This window comes from Malaya genurostris, chromosome 2 (genome assembly GCF_030247185.1).
Source record: "Malaya genurostris strain Urasoe2022 chromosome 2, Malgen_1.1, whole genome shotgun sequence".
Lineage (NCBI taxonomy): Eukaryota > Metazoa > Arthropoda > Insecta > Diptera > Culicidae > Malaya > Malaya genurostris.
In genome coordinates, this window is record NC_080571.1 from 240544105 (window position 1) to 240561579 (window position 17475).

The 17475-nt window shown below is 36.5% G+C and overlaps 1 protein-coding gene across 4 annotated transcripts in view; it reads left to right on the forward strand.

Moving 5' to 3' along the window:
• The window catches only part of LOC131428313 (serine proteinase stubble), a 127194-nt gene that overhangs the window by 23167 nt on the left and 86552 nt on the right, over positions 1-17475 (forward strand). For all 4 annotated transcript variants that reach the window (XM_058592174.1, XM_058592176.1, XM_058592178.1 and 1 more), the window contains exon 2: positions 8337-9539. The gene's annotated coding sequence lies outside the window, so the exon portion shown is untranslated. The remainder of the gene's footprint in view (positions 1-8336; positions 9540-17475) is intronic.

Here is a 17475-nt window from a genome sequence, read left to right on the forward strand (position 1 = left end):
AGCCTCATTCAAACCATATTTGACAGTTTTTTAATGGAAAAATATTAATAAATAAATCGGCGACCGGTGTCGATATTCAATCGAAGCTTCGAGAACCGATAATGACAGAAAACGATTCACAATAATTTTGACCTGTTATAGTCAAACGTCCCAAATTTTCAATATATGGATGAAAGAATGAGAATTGAAATACATAAAGTTACATAATGTTTTTGAGTGTATACTTTCTGGCATCAGTCAGACAAGATATAAATATTTTTTTCAATAAATAAATACCATTCCACCGTTCTGTACTTTTCAGACACAATTCTCGAATAATTGTTAAAATAGATTCATTAGAAACTAGAAAAAACGTATAAATTTGCGTCTCTGAGACCCCAGATAGCTTCAAAAATTACTTAATTTTAAGTGGGTCTAACTCATATTTTTAAGTATAGAAACATGTAAATTTACACGTCTGCTTGAAAGGTGGGGCATGGTTTACCCATATTTTAATAATTATTGTGAAATTCAGTCATTTTAAAAATTATGAATTATGTCTTATGTTCTTATGAATTATGTCTTATGAGAATTTGCGTCATTTGCAAATTTCATTATTTTTTTTACTGTGCACACACTCAGGAAAATTTATATCGTAATAGATGCACATAAAAGGAGCGTCGCGATTTACTTACATTCACAATTCAAAGCATGTAAAGATAAGTCATATCAAAAACTTCACAGTTGATTTAGCTGATGCTTACATCGATACAGGCACAAAATCTATTTTTACATGTTAGTAGATGTAATATTGTGTCATCGTCGCAGAAATTACGGCATACTTGAATTTACGTCAAGCGTAAATGTGATTTTTCCTAAAAGTGCAGACATATACTGCACATCCAGAATAATTCGTGTAAATTTACACCTTCTGATGTATTCGAGAGTTGAAAATTACTTTTTGCCTTTCTCATACAGTAATACTATGCAATAACTGTGAAAACCGACTTTTCAACCGAGGCCTGGAGGTCCGAATGGCATATATCATTCGATTCAGCTCGACGAACTCAGCAAATGTCTGCGTGTGTATCTATCTGTGCGTGTGTATGTATGTAACAAAAATATGCACTCACTTTTCTCGGAGATGGCTGAACCGATTTTCACAAACTTAAATTCAAATACCATAGCCTGCTATTCAATTTCATAGGATAATATGTGAAAATTAAATATAAAATGTGCACATAATTTTTTCGAAAGTTTTTCCACCGATTTTCACAACCTGAGATTATACGAAAGGTCTTGAAATTATTTAAAATTTTTTAGATCGTTTTATTAAGATTCGACTTTTAGTTAAGGAACTAGAGTGCGATAAGTGGAAAATGTTCAATTTCATGAGTATTTTTCACAAACAATGGGAGAAACAAATAAACATACAATAAAACTGACTTATAAATTCTTCGATTTAAAAGGCTGATTAAAGACTGTCCCAGAAAGTATGGACGCAACCAAAAACCGCTGCCATTTCGCAATAGTTCAGAATCTGTCAATTTTTATGGCTGCGTCCTGTTGTTTACACTCTTCTCTAACCAATTGTGCAGTTGTTTATTCGTTTTCATTAGTTTGTTTCGAAATGCGTGGACTTTCAGCAGAACAACGTCGAAAAATTGTGTACAAATGGTGCACAGAACGCGGACTGTCACAGAGAAAGATAGCAAAAATGGAAGGAGTAAATGAAAAAGCCGTGCGAAATGCAATCAGGAAATTCGGTGAGGATAACACCTTTGAGGATAAACCGAAAACGGGTCGAAAACAAGGTTCTGGTAACCCTCAGTTGGATAAACGTATACTGAAGGCGTTCGAGCAAAAGAAGGAGGTTTCAGTTCGGGATGTGGCCAAAAAAGTGGGCACTTCGAAGTCAAATGTTCTTCGTGCTAAAGAACCTTTGAATCTTCGAACCTATAAGAAGCAGAAACAACCAAAACGTAGTCCGAAACAAGAAGCATCGATCAGGCCGAGGGTTCGAAAGCTGTACAATACGATTTTGCTGGAAATTTGAACTGCATAATCATGGACGACGAAACCTACGTGAAACTCGATTACAAATTCTTGCAGGGACCACAATATTATACGGTACGAGAAGGACAAGTGTTAAACCAGTCCAAAACATCGATTGAAGTCGAAAAATTTGGTAAGAAAGCTATGGTCTGGCAAGCAATTTGTAGTTGCGGTAAGATTTCGAAACCCTTCATCACCACTGCTCCAATGAACAGCGAAATATACATCAAGGAATGTTTACAAAAACGACTTCTACCAATGATTCGAAGCCACAAGGATCCTGTTGTCTTCTGGCCAGAACTTGCTTCTTGCCACTACTCGAAATCAACGGTAGAATGGTATACTACCAAAAATGTCACTTTCGTCCCAAAAGACATTCACCAAATTGCCCACAACTTCGACCAATTGAGGAATTTTGGGCATTAACGAAGACACATCTTAGGAAACATGTCTCACCGAAACCATTCAACAGTTCGAAAAAGATTGGAAAAAAGTGTCAAAACTTGTCGCCAAGAAGTCTGTACGGAACTTAATGAGGAACGTTCGCAAGAAGGTGCGCCAGCTAGTCTACAATGGCTAAGTGGCAGATGTTGAGAATAATATTCTGTTGTTGTAGTCTAATATTATCAGTATATCGAATAAAATTTGAGTATCTGACACTTGTGAATTGTTTACAGCGAAATCAAAGTGCGTCCATACTTTCTGGGACAGTCTTTAGTTTACGTGCGGAAACCCTCCGATCATAAAATTGCGATATCGCAGTTTTTGATTTTTGCGATAGTTTATTCAACTAATTTCGTTTCGATTCAACCAATATGGTTTTTGATTTGCATATATTCAAGTAGTTGAAAAATATGTTGTTTTGAATGCTGTCAAATGGCGGAAACAGTTGAGAGCAAAACCATAATCGCAATGCAAAATCAACAACTTTTTTAGTTGAAATCTGTTCGTGTCGCTTCAAAATGTCAATGAAAACAACATCGATGGTTGAAGCGTTTGGTGAAATTGTGTTCATTCGATTTGAGAAATTTATGATTCCATAACAAGTGTTTATCTAACAGCGGTGTTGTGATAAGGTTAACCTTGTTTAAGATGAAAAAGATTTGGTGACAAATTAGAAAATGTTTACTGATTTGGTGTTTCAAAAAACAAAAAATTCACACATATTTGTACTCCTGAGAGATATTGAAATTAAAAGCATTTGCTAATAACCAAATATCATCAATCGAATGTATATGCGTTCGTCTATACCTAATCATTTTCGTTAAATCCATATTAATGAATGATCATCTAGTAATATTTCAGGTATGCGCCAAAATTTTATGCTTCAAGCGATTGATTCTATGTTAAAAGAAAAATGTCTATCTTCTTTCATGAATTATAAAAAAACGGTGGTTTGGCCCAAAAAATGAAAACAATGATTCCAACGCGCAGAATTAGATATAAGTGCACATTAAAATATAGTTGATAACAGTTAAGAATACATTTATTAATAACCTGGGCTGGGAAAGCAAGATTAAAAAGTCGTCCAATCGAGATCGCTACCAAAGAAGATCACTTGTGATTTTTTCCAATAAAGGTCACTACTGATCTGATCTTTTCAAGATCAATTGATCAGTGATCTTCAAATCACATCGATCAAAATCAGTACTGATCTTTCATCACACAAAATCGGTAGTGATATTGAGCTAAAATGATTATAGATTCATGAAAGATCAATCATTGGATGATTTGATCAGCTTTGATCTTTGTCGAAGAAAATCACATATGATCAAGTTCAGCAAAAATGTTCGATTTATCTACGTCTGAAATCGTTGATCTCCGCTAAGGGTGTGAAAATCAGTGATAACAGTAATCCTACAGGAATTGATAACTAAGGGTAACGCGAATCAATGAGATTTTTAAAATCATGGAAAATTGTCAATTTTGTATCTTTGGAAAATACTCCTCTAACACTCTTTATCACCAGAGTTGGGAAAAATACCGGTTTTGTTACGGCACGGCTTATGTAGTTTCTACATATGTTCTCGTTTGATGCACCCCGTGTTCGAATTCACAATCGATTGTTTGATTCATAATAAAAAGAATGCCAGATTAAGAGAAATGAATGTTAGATGAAAGTTTCATGAAAATACTAACTTTGGATCGTAATCACATTGATATTGTTAGTTCGGCAGCATTCACTTTTCAATAGCAATACCCAATACGAAATTAGTGAAAATATTTTTCACACCACACGTAGTGAATAGAGCGCCAAAAGACTGCTTTACTTCAAGCTGTTTGATACCGATGATGATTTTGTTTATTTGTTTATTTGTTTGGAGCCGGGAAAAACCCGCTGATGCTGAGGTTCTTTAAACCTCTTTCTCCAACAGGCATAAAATCTTCTCGTTTTTTGCATCTACATATTACAAATATCCAACAGACACATTTTTTGGCCTGAAAATACAACTATCGTTAATCTTTATCTCAACATAATATATTTAAAAAAATTAAGTAACATGAAAACTATAACTGTGCCTGTCTCTGAGAACGTAGATAGAATTAAAGCTAACTAGAGAGAGTATTCAGGAAACGTTTTTTTGCAGTAGTACGCGACAAGTGGAAATCGGAAACATCAGAACAACGATTGAAAAAGCGACACATGCTGAGGAAAGGTTCGTTATATGCATAATTTGTTCTAGCACGAGGTAACCACAGAAATGGCTGGTATCGAAGACTGCGTTGATGGATGTCGAAATTCAATTTTTGTAACAGATCTGGACAATCAATTCGTGATAATATTAAATCAGAAACAAAGACGGCTTTCGAGACATCACGGCGAACGGATAGCAGGTCAAGATCAATTAGCTTACAACGGTCCTGGTAAATTGACTAAAATTATCAGTGCATAACTTAAGTTCAACCGTTTGAACCGTACTCATTTAAAGTAAATTTAATAATTTCGCTAATTTACTCGCCCCTCCGGGGACTTTTGCTGATTAAAAACGTTTTTCTACACCAATCGTTTCCGATCGAATCAGAAGTATTTCTTTTAGAATTTAGATCTTTACTGATCTCGACTGGACATGATCATGATCATACAAAAATCAAAATCACTTAGAGATCAGATCAGTTCTGATGTCGTAATGATAATTTATTCCTTGGTTAAGATCACTCAAAATCAGCAGTGATCGGTGGTTTTCCCAGCCTAATGATATTACATGTCAATATAAAATACTGTTTATATTTTAACAACGATATTTATTTCATGTATCTCAACATACCGAACACGTAAAGCGACGAAGTGAGAAAGGGAAAAGTCTTACGGTTTCATATAGAATCAATGAAGTCGTTCCAGTTCCGGAACTATAGGGTATTTTGATTCGTAAATTTTGCTAGATTACGCCCGAACAAACTTTCCTGTTTCTATTCAATGAACAGTTGTATTCAGAACTTCACAGTAATATTTATGATGGTATGAAAAATATGAGTAAAGTGTCATTACACCACTAGGTGGATTAAAACAAGTTTTTATAATTGATCTAATACTTACTTAATGTATTCTGACATATTTTTGAGTGCTGAAACTTGTAAGTTCACACGCCTGTTCTTATGAATTGTGTGGGTTATAATTACTTGTAAATTTAATAATTTTTGCTGTGTAGCATCACAAATGACTTATTTTGACGTTTGATTTGACGTATGTTTCATCCTTAATAGCCGTCATTTCATTGTTACGATGAGCTTGGGCACCCAAAACCCCGTGCTGCCTGCTGGATCTGGATCGTCAGGAGCTTGGCAGAATTAGATGAATATCCCGATATGAAACCTCAGTCATTCTAGTAAAACTAAGTCATATCACGATTTGCTTTACATGTAGACTTTTCTCCGATTTCAAAAAAAGTGATGATTTATTCTTTTTCACAATTTCCTTAGAAATATGGACGAATGCGAAGACTAGTTCTAAAGGAGGCGCTAGATTGAAAATATCATTAGAAAGTTTGAATTGGAAACGTATGATTTTATTTTGATTTGAACAGATGATAAATATGAACTGACGTTAATATGGGTAAGGTAGATCGATCAGAAAGCAGTTACAAGCTTTTAACAGAAATTTTCGTAAAAAATGCTGATAGAAATCTGCTCTCGTTAGCAGTTAAAATAACAAAGTTATCTAAAAATAATCAAACAGAGAGATACTTCTCATATAAATCTGCTATTAAATGTTTATCTGGTGTACTTCACCCAATATCTATTACTCTGTGGAGCCCAATTTTCCCATTTCAGTCTTTCTTTTATCAGCTAAAACATCCTCGTTTACAATCATCGTTGGATTGAACATGTCCGGTATAATCTTGAGATACGTTTTCGAAACCCCATTCCAGCATCCGTGCACGTCAAGAGGGAACAATCTGACATGGCAGTTCCACGCGAGTTCCAGTCATCTCTTCGTCGAAAGCAAAATATGCAAAGAGAAATGTCGGGGGAACTCCGGCAGCCACACACCGATATTGAGGTTACATTCGGAGTTTAGCTTAGTCATGTTACCCTAAGCCCATGTTGTAACCGTCATTTCTTCGCTGGCTGGACGGAGGCCGCGTGAGCAGTCGATTAATAGCTGAACAGCCAGCGTCGTATTCGACCGGTAGGGCAGTGGCAACGGGTCCGTTGCGTTTTTGTCACCACTTTTGTCGCATTTTCATTCGTTATGAGGTCAATCGTTCGGTTTGATTTCTGCCATCCCATCCGTCACCGACTAGCAGCACGACTGCTTTCCCTTGCTGCGGCATTGATTCGATGCAACCCTCGGCTCGAAAGGAGGAATTTGCGTATCAACGTCCCAAGCAGGTATGTGCAAATCGATTGGAAAGATTAGCTGTGGCACAGTTTAGGTAGCGATCGAACCGTTTTGGGGCTGGGAGTAATTTATCGTCTCGAATACGAAGTGACATACATAAAATGGTGTACGGGAGCTGATTCAGATGAACGAAAATTTCATTTGAAAAAAATATGAACCGTGTCTGTCTTTCACGTCCAAATCCATGAATCATGTGTTTTATCAACTATAAAAAAGGTTTTTTTTTACTATAGAATATGTGTTGTAGGTGGTATTTCTTCGATAATGCTGGTGCCCCTGTTTTCGACAAAGGAGTGCATCAAAGTCCAGCGACAAAATATGTTCAAACAAACCCATAGAAACATTTTTTAGAGAAAAACGTCTTGAAAAAAGTTTGAAAAAGATGAATATTCAAACGTCTTAAAACAGGTGGGTCATCAGTTTTTTGTAACTTTTTCAAGTTGTCACTAGTACTTGTTGAACGGCAACAACGTTGTTTACAATTCAGGTAATGTTTTTGACTAAAATTGTTCCACTCAAAATTATGTCTACTTGCTGATATTTGACCATGACTACACGCGAAGAATACTCATTAAACCTAAAAACAGCCATTTTGTACGCATTGGGTCAAGGGAGACCTTTCAAGTTTTGAGTCAACCTTTCTCGTGTTGTGAGCACGTGGGTGACAAAAAAAAACAAACTCTAGGATTTTCAAACAATTTTTCAAGTCACAAAAACAAACAGTTCTAAAATGACCTAGCCAAAGTCAAGACCTAATTCTCATAGAACACCTGTGGGAAGAGCTAGAACGACGCATTAGAACACGTAATTACTCTAAGAAAAATGAACTATTTACCGCTTTGCAAAATGAATGATTCACAATTCCCAAAAGATGCCTTGAAAACTTGTGCCGCAGTTTTAAACTAAAAGGCTACAGTAAAAAGTATTGATTATAGATAATATTCAAATCATGTTTCTGATTTTTATTAGCTGCAATTTCACCAATAAACTTTAATTTAGAAATACAATAAGATTCCTTGAAAATGTAAATAAGGATATTTTCACCAAGGTAGAATGGATTGAACTATCGTAGGATATAGACTTACAATTAAGTAGTGCTGTGTTTGGAATAAAAGTTTTTTCAAAATTTAATGAGTGCATAAAATTTATTAACTCAATTCGCACAGACAAAATCGACCGACATATTTTCATGATCTTCGACTGACTCTTCTTCGAATTTCCACCCTCTTTGGAGGAAACCACGTGAACTCAAAATGAACAAGGCGATTAAGTAATTACACACCTCATCTGACTGTTGGCCATCGAAGCCACTCGAATCGAGCATAACGAGGAGAATGCTGCGAAAAAAAAGCGTAGCCATATTTCGAAACGATGAATATAAGAGCGAATAGAAGTGCGAGTGTGCAAGATGATAGCGGCCAACAATTTATTTTCCCTTCTTTTTTTTTGCATGTAATTTCAGTTTTGTCGAACATCTCGCCGGCGATTTATTCGGGCAGCTGGTGTCGATACCCGACCAGGCTATCAACATACAAGAGGCAAGAGCAGCGTCTCCGACAGCGTGGCATAGTGAAATTAAGCGAGTTTTTTTTGTCGAGAATACCCAGTGAACCTGGCGTGTCCGTAAGTGAGTAAGAGCTTTCGGTTCAAGCATCGGGGAAAAAGTGAAATTTCGGTTGGCTTTCGTTTGCCACCTTGCCGCCCAGAAGAAGTCCGATGATAATGATGTTAGTCAAACATTGAGTGTCTGTTGGCAGGCGAGAGCTAAGTGACGAAGAGTGAGTGTGGTATTTTTGTGTTCGTCCAAGAGTCTCAGCATTCAGTCGGTGACGCAGCAGCAGCAGCAGTGTTGAACTCTGTGCTCTATAGTGACTATGGTGATGGTTTAGTGCAGTGGCGGTTTTTCCTTCCCGGAACTTATTCGTGTGCCGTGTGAACCGCCTTGGTTGGCTCAGTGAAGAAAGTGTCCGATAGCAGCAAGAGAAGTGTTTTTTTATTTGTGAAGCGCGTGGCGCGGAAGTTTCTACACTGAAGAACCCGTTCATAATGATAACGATTTGTACTAACGGTAGTAGCAGTAATCACAGTACCATCTCGCAGTATCCCGTCAGGGCAAGCAGTAATAATCTCCATCATTAGCCCGAAGGTTTATGCCGAGCTCCGGCTTCAAACACATCAACATCAACAACTTCCGTGCTAGAAAAGAAAATATATCGATTTCCTGTCGCCACGGTTCTGTTTGAAGGCACCAATTCGAGGGAAACGAAACAGATAAAAATAGGTCTCCGTTGACGGTTTCGATCTCTTTCACTCGATCTTTCCCTACTGGTTGATAAATCGGGATCGACGCCACCTGTCCGCCAGTCCCCTTCTAAGATCTGACGCTAACAAAAAAAGTGGAACACAGTCAGGCCCAGTTCGAACGCATCCGGTGGCTATCATCGCAGATCTAACGGGTCCAGTAGAGCGTATCGAAGAATTGGTCGAAGAAACACGACGGACAAATCTTGACACGCGTTGCGTACTCTTCATCCACACCGGGACCGGTGCATGCTGGCGAAATCCAAGCTGGCGACTTAAAAAATTTCGAGTTCGAGTTCAAGTGCTGCCATCGTCATTTGTTGAAGAGCCATCAAAGCACAGTCAAAGACGAAGAACTGTCAAGGTAAGTCTAACCCGAGCTAAAACCACATTTGAATCTTCATTGTTAGTGCTGCTGATGTGTCGTTGTTATGGTCTTCTTTTTTCTGTTATGGTTAACTTCTAGGCTATTGCTCTTCAATGCAAATGAATATGAACTTTTTCATCACATATATTAATTATATTTACTTATTTATAACTTATTTTTCGCAGAGACTCATTGTAAAAATTTACACTTACATATTCAAGATCTCGTTACCGAAAGATGCCTCTCTTATCTTATTCGAAACATTTTTAAAAAGAAATTGTTGTTAGAGCAATACATTATTCCATTGCTCAAATATTTTTCTCCCCCTAAATTTTAAATCCAGACATCCAAAATTTAGGAGGACAAAAACGTTTGTGGCTTAACTTTACATTTTAGAGCTGTGATGCCTTCAGAACAAATGAACGAATGGTCGCAAAAGTCGGATAGGAGCAACTTAATTTGGAAATTCCGAAATCATTTAAAAACATGTTTTTTGCAAAACCGGACAATAAAACTTTGAATGTTTAAGTCTTACAAAAACTTAACTAGTTCCTCCGAAACATATGTTTTTATCCGAATTTAGGGGTCAAAGTTTTTTCACCAGCATGGTTTGCTTTTTGTTTTTGTTTCGATTTTAGAGGTTTTAACCTTAAAGTCATTCCCTTCTTCGGTCCAGAAAAATTTTCTGACCTTATGTGCGTAGTTGGGAATCGAACCCAGGTGGGCTGCGTGCAAGGTGTCGCCTTACCCGTCACGCTAGGTGATAACAAAATTGTTCCAAACGTTCCAATTTGTTTTTTAGACAGCGCTTAGAATTTCTGTTTATAAGAGGATATAAACATCTACTATATTTATTAGACTTTGCCTGAATTCCTCTAATGTGATCCTTGAAAGTGAGTTTTTTGTCATACGTTAAACCTAAGTATTTAGCTTCATCAGAACATGTCAATCCAAGCCACTCAATTTGAGAATGTGATTATTGTTTGGTTTAATAAAAGAAGCTCTTGGCTTATGAGGAAAGATAACTAATTGCGTTTTTGCTGCATTTGGTTTAATTTTCCATTTTGACAGATACTCACTGAAAATATTGGAATGGCAAATATGCTCCAGCGATGAAATAAATTCCATGAATGGTTTCAACTTCGATTCCCAAGCTTTCATTAACTTTAGTATTGAAAGAAGATAAAATTCGATATTTAATTTGCCGTTGGACAAAAATAGCAACTCCACCACCCATTCCAGTAAACCTGTCAAATCGATGAACCACGTAATAAGGATTACTTTTCAATTTTACATTTGGTTAAAGAAAAGCTTCTGTAACAATGGCAATATGAATTTTGTGAACTTTGAGAAAATTATAAAATTCATCTTCACTCGATTTCAAAGATCGAGCATTCCAATTTAAAATATTCAAATAATTAGTTAACATCACTGTTAAATTTTAAATTCATTATAATATTATTTGCAAATTGCCATCCGATTTGAAATGCTTCAAAAAGTGATGAAGTCGAATTCATACGGATGATCATTTGAAAAAGTTGATCTTGTAGGTAGATCATTTTATTTTCAGCTATATCGCCTAAATCAACTTCATTTAAAGAAACGAATGGCAGTGAAATAATATTTGTAGATAGACTGCCAGTAGAAGAAGATGATTTGGCCGATCTACCTATTAATAAATTGTTTTCGTTAGAAGATGAACTAACATACAAGGCGGTCCTGTGTTTTGATTATTTACATTAGAAGAATTAAGTGGTAGATTTCTACCTATTATACTAGCATAACTGACATTAGCAGAAGATGATGACGAGGTCGATCTACCTATCAATAAATTGTTTTCGTTAGAAGACGAATTTGCAGGCGTACCTGTTTTACCTTTATTATATATATAAAAAAAAAAAGGTATAGAATTCGCTCAAACTTTAGAAAATTTTTCCGATGCCCAGAGGGCCGAATGACATATACCAATCGATTCAGCTCGACGAACTGAGCAAATGTCCGTGTGTGTGTATGTGTGTGTGTCTGTATGTGTGTTGTCAACTAAGAGGTCGAGATTTCAGAGATGGCTGAACCGATTTTGATCAAACTAGTCGCAAATGAAAGGTCTCCCCGTCACCCAAAACGCTATTGAATGGTTTTGAGATCGGATGTTTACTTTTTGAGTTGTACGAAGTTTTATGTCAAAATTTTCAGTTTTTTGACAGTATCTGTCACAATTGACCTTGAAAACAGAATATGTTTTCAGACTTCCGATTCCGCACGGTAATACCTATCCAACAAGCCATAGATTGTTAAAGTCCGTCCATTTTTAACGGAGATATCGAAATTTTTGTGTAAACGACTTTTCCCTTTATTCCAGCAGTAGAAGTTTGGAGCGCTGTATGACAAAGAAATGCTTGGGAGCAACGGAAAGCACGATTTTTTATACTGTGACATACAATCGTTTCTAAGTACCAAAAAGACTGTGTACAGCATCCTTTTTCATGACAATTTGCCTTGGACCGATTTTAGCACGGTTCGTTTTTGGCAACATAATCGTTCGAATGTGGCATATGTAAACCAGATGATATCAGCATTTTCGAGTTGAAAGTAATTTCATAATTGTATTGATTTAAACTACTTACAGTAATAAATGCTGGAAGAACATAACTTCCATATACTTTACCACTCAGTTCGTCGAGATCAGTAAATGCGTGTGTGACAAATAATTTCACTCAATTTTCTCAAATTTTTCGTTTTCTACAAACTCAGATTCATATGAAAAGTAGTATACTCCCAAACAAGGTTCCTGAATTACGTTTGGATCCGACTTCTGATTGCGGAACCACAGGATGATATGTGAAACGAAATTCAAATAATGCAATTCATGTTTCTCGTAGATGGCTGAACCGATCTAAGATTCAAATGAAATCTAAGAATCATCTATGATTCAAATGAGAGGTCTTAAAATCCTATAAAATTTAGTCAGATCCGGTTTCTGGTTTAGGAGATACAGGGTGATTAGTATAAAAATGTCCCTTTCACATAAATTAATCATTTTTATCGGGTTTGCTGATTTGGATAGTCGATTACGAAATAAATTTATTCAGTTTAAGCGGTATTCAGTTTTAGATTCGGAATGTACCCCCAAATTTTAATGCGCACTAAAATTTATTAAAGATGTCTACACACTACTCGGGTGAATTTAACTGATTTCGGCTACACCGGTTCCAGTATCGAATCGTTTCTCAAAGCTCAATCATTTTTTTCAAAAAGGCCAAATCGAACATCAAAAACAAAAAATCAAATTAAAGGACTTAAGGTTCCATACAAAATTGGTGAATTTTATCCGATTCTGGAATTACAGATGTTGAGTTTTTGAAATTCATACAGATATAGAAAATGTAAAATTTTTGGCCATTCGAATCATTTTGAGTTATGCTAGTTCCTGAATACCGGCTCTGGAAGTACCATAAATGATGACGAAAATCTCTAAAGTGGAGCTAACTTCGACATCTCATGGAAAGTTCAATCGATTGTCACACGTTAAGGTTGAAATTCGATACGATTTGCAGTTTCGAAATAACAGGGTAATGAGTGATTAAAATCTCAATTTGCCGTTTAAAACGACGATAATTAAAATAACGTCATGAGAACTAAAACACCTAAGAATATCCATGCAAAAAACACATGCGGATTGATAAAAAAAGGTATCATCTCACTCCTAGGTGGATTAATCACGTTTTTTGTTTTAAATTCGAAGAAATAAGTGCCTTAGATCACAGTTCGTGCTGGCATCTCATCAGACACAGTCGACAATTGCTTACGGTCGAGACGATAGAAACAAAGACAATACAGTGTAGTGAACAATAGAGTGTATGAAATGGGCAAATACGATTTAACAAAGCCTGAAACTTGGCCTACAAGGCCAAATTAAATTTGTATTGATTTCAAGCGCTGCAAAGTTAGGCCAGCAGCAACCGAAATTGAAATCTTGCTTAAGGAACGAATGCATCTAAACGTTACTGATGTAAGTGAGATTCAATTCAACAAGGCGTCTAACTGTGTGTACATTATGTTCAAACGTGAAAAAGATGCAATTGCATTTGCTTCGGTTAATAACGGAGTGCACAGTATTGATCATGACAATGTTAAATATAAAATCCCTGTGTACATGGTGACAATGCCATAGAAGTACGCGTACATGACCTTCTCCCGCAGACCAGCGATCAGTTTGTTCGGGAAAGTATGTCGCAATACGATGAAGTTCTTTCCATCGAAAGGGAAGTATGGCGGAATTTTTTTCCGGGTATCCGGAATGGCGTGCGAGTAGTACGTATGCAACTACGTAAAGCAATTCCATCTTACATCATTTGTGATCAAGACGGGATACATCCGTGTAAAACGCTGATTACGTATGAAAATCAACTGGTTACATGTCAGTTTTGTGAACAACCTGCACACTACGGCAAACCTTGCACTGAAACTGCGAAAAGGACATCTTTAAACAAAAATAAGGACAACCGCCCAACAACGGAAACTAGTGAGCGCAGTACTTCTGTTGTACCATCAAACCCACCAACAACTGCAATTAATGCACAACAAGGCGCGTCTACAGCAACTAACAACCAACCCAAGAATGCGAATTACAAGGAAAACGAAGAAAAAACGGAAACCAACAACGATACCACCGATGCGGCAATGGAGGACGAGACGAGCCACGAACAAAGTGCCCCTCACTCATCGCAAGATAAAAATGGAAGCTCCTCTCCCCCTAGAAAAAGGGTGACAACGAGATCCAACGGTAAAAAAATTATTTTATCTAATAAAAACATGGCTCATTCGGCCACGTAAAGCTTGTACGCAAATTGGCCTGAATAAAAAAAATTTTATAAAAAAAAAAAAGTGCCTTAGAAGAATTAGGCGTGGCATTTATAACGGTTTTTTGATTTTCAGGTATGTTCTGTAAATTTAAGGTCGTTGATTTGACTTGTTGTCTAAGCGAACGAGCGTTTAAAATTTTTTCCCTGACAGGACATTTCAAATAATTGGATTGATGATTTCCATCGCAATTTGAACATGAAAATTTATCAGTGGTTTCATTCATTGGACGAACGTCTTTCGAATGCGATTTACCACAATTCAAACACCGTATATCCATATGACAATTTTTGGTTCCATGGCCGAAGCCTTAACAACGACGACATTGCGTTAAGTTTGCAATACGATTATGCCGTTTATAATGTTCCCAATGAATTTTAATGTGGGAAATGAAACGTACTTTTTCTAAAGTTTTCAAATTGTTTACATCACTTCGATTGAAGTGTATTAGGTAAAGTTCATTGGAAATTCCAGAGCGTGGTTTGGAAGTACCATTCGCTCTTTTTTCATAAGTGTTAATTGGAAAGGGGCAAAACCAAGCAATTCTTTTAGTTCATTTTTAATTTCATCAGTACTTTGATCATTTGATAAGCCTTTCAAGACAGCCTTGAACGGTCTGTCTGATTTTATATCATATGAATAAAATTTATGAAGTTTCTCGGACAAATATCGAATAAGACGTTCGTAATCTTCCAATCCATCAACCAAGACTCGAAATTCTCATCTTCGTCCGATTTGAAATGAGACTTTTACTTCTGGGAGAAAAATAGAAAGCTCAGTACGGAATGCTTTGAAGTCGGAAATCATCACCGTCACTGGTGGCATAGATTGATGTTACGGCAAGCGTCCATTTTGGGAATTTTTGAAGAATTTTCTTCTATGTCTTGTCTACATTTGTTAACGGCATAGAATCAACGGAAGGGAAATCCGTCCATTGTCTTTTATTTTTACATACAGATTCTATAAGATCGTGAATGTTATTAGAAAAATGTTGAATAACGGATTGTGATTTATTCCGTATTGAATTATTTTTAGCCTTAGACTTGTTGCCTTTCCGGTTGGACGCAGGCATTTTTGAAATGAATGAAATTTTAAGTTAAATTAACTAGGCTAAATTAGTCTTCGATTAGACTCCTAGCTAGCCTTAAAAAAGGCTGATTAATTTCTTAGTCACTCTAATATCACTCTTTGTATAGCCTTGAAAAGGCTGACTAATTGTTAGTCTTTAAAAAGACTGTTAGTGATTCAGGTAGCCTTGAAAAAGACTGAAGCCTTGAATCAATGAAACTCTAGGTAACCAGAAAAAATTTCCAGGAGACAAGAGCTATACGCGAGCGGTGCGAACGACTGTTCAACACCGACTCTCGATTCTGAAATACACACTGTCATTAAGAGCGACAATCTAAATTTGGCCTTAAACTTTTCTAATTTGTGGTCCTGCTAGTGGCAGGCCATACAAACCGACTTGTCTCAAGAATCAAGGGAAGGTATTTTGAAGAATCCCATAGTAATATATGTATAAATATGAGAATGACATAAATTATTCCGCTACGCGAATTAAAATAGGATTGAATAGATAAATAGATATAAAACAGGATTTATTTTATAGACTTACGTTAACAGGTCGGCTGAAAAGTTCGTATCGTTTCTATGAGAGGGCGCCACTAGAATTAAATCCATACCATTTTCAGTTAGTACCAACCTTCAAAAGATACGTGTATAAATTTGACAGCTGTCTGATTATTAGTTTGTGAGATATTGCATTTTGAGTGTAGCTACTTTTGTTATTGTGAAAAAAATGGAAGAAAAGGAATTTCGTGTGTTGATGAAACACTACTTTTTGATGAAAAAAATTGCCGCCGATACCAAAAATGGCTTGATGAGTGTTATCCAGACTCTGCACCAGGCGAAGCAACAATTCGTAAGTGGTTTGCAAAATTTCGTACTGGTCATATGAGCACCGAAGACGATGAACGCAGTGGACGTCCAAACGAGGCTGTTACCGATGAAAACGTGAAAAAAATCCACAAAATGATTTTCAATGACCGTAAAGTGAAGTTGATCGAGATAGCTGACACCCTAAAGATATCAAAGGAACGTGTTGGACATATTATTCACGGATATTTGGATATGAGAAAGCTTTGTGCAAAATGGGAGCCGCGTGAGGTCACAATCGATCAAAAACAACAACGAATTGATGATTCTGAGTAGTGTTTGGAGCTGTTATATCGAAACAAAACCGATTTTTTTCGTCGATATATAACAATGGACGAAACATGGCTCCATCACTTCACTCCGAAATTCCCACTTCACACACGAAATTCCTTTTTTTCCATTTTTTTCACAATAACAAAAGTAGCTACACTCAAAATGCAATATCTCACAAACTAATAATCAGACAGCTGTCAAATTTATACACGTATCTTTTGAAGGTTGGTACTAACTGAAAATGGTATGGATTTAATTCTAGTGGCGCCCTCTCATAGAAACGATACGAACTTTTCAGCCGAACTGTTATGTTTCTTATTTCACTCGAATAATGTGTTCTGAAATTTTAGTTGAAATAGTTTTACAAAAAGCGAAGAGCAAACCCATCACTCAAATTTTAGCATCAAAGGGCACACTAAAGCAGTGTAGGTGATTGCCGAAAATTCAACAGAAGCTGCTCGATTTTTATCTATATTGTATACAACATTTTCAATCCGGTAGAAGACGCTTCAACAACTCGAGTCTCTCAATGCATGAATCGCGAGAGAATTCTCCTACATTTCTTCGCTCCATTTCATACTTTCACGGCTCTTAAAAAAATTGCATTCTGATAATGATTGGTGCTGTGTGGAATTTACCAAGAGAGAATCTCAAGTTGACAATTATCGCAGAAAATTGAATTGATGATTCGACTTGATGATTCTCATACTAGGTTGCAATATTTCAAAACCCTTGTGTGGAGCATTGCCATACATTTTCATAGACACAACTTATACAAAGGTTATATGCACATGGTTAGAATAAGCGGCAATAGTAAAATGATTCTATCGCAATTATCAACTGCATGTATAGAATCGGATCGCGA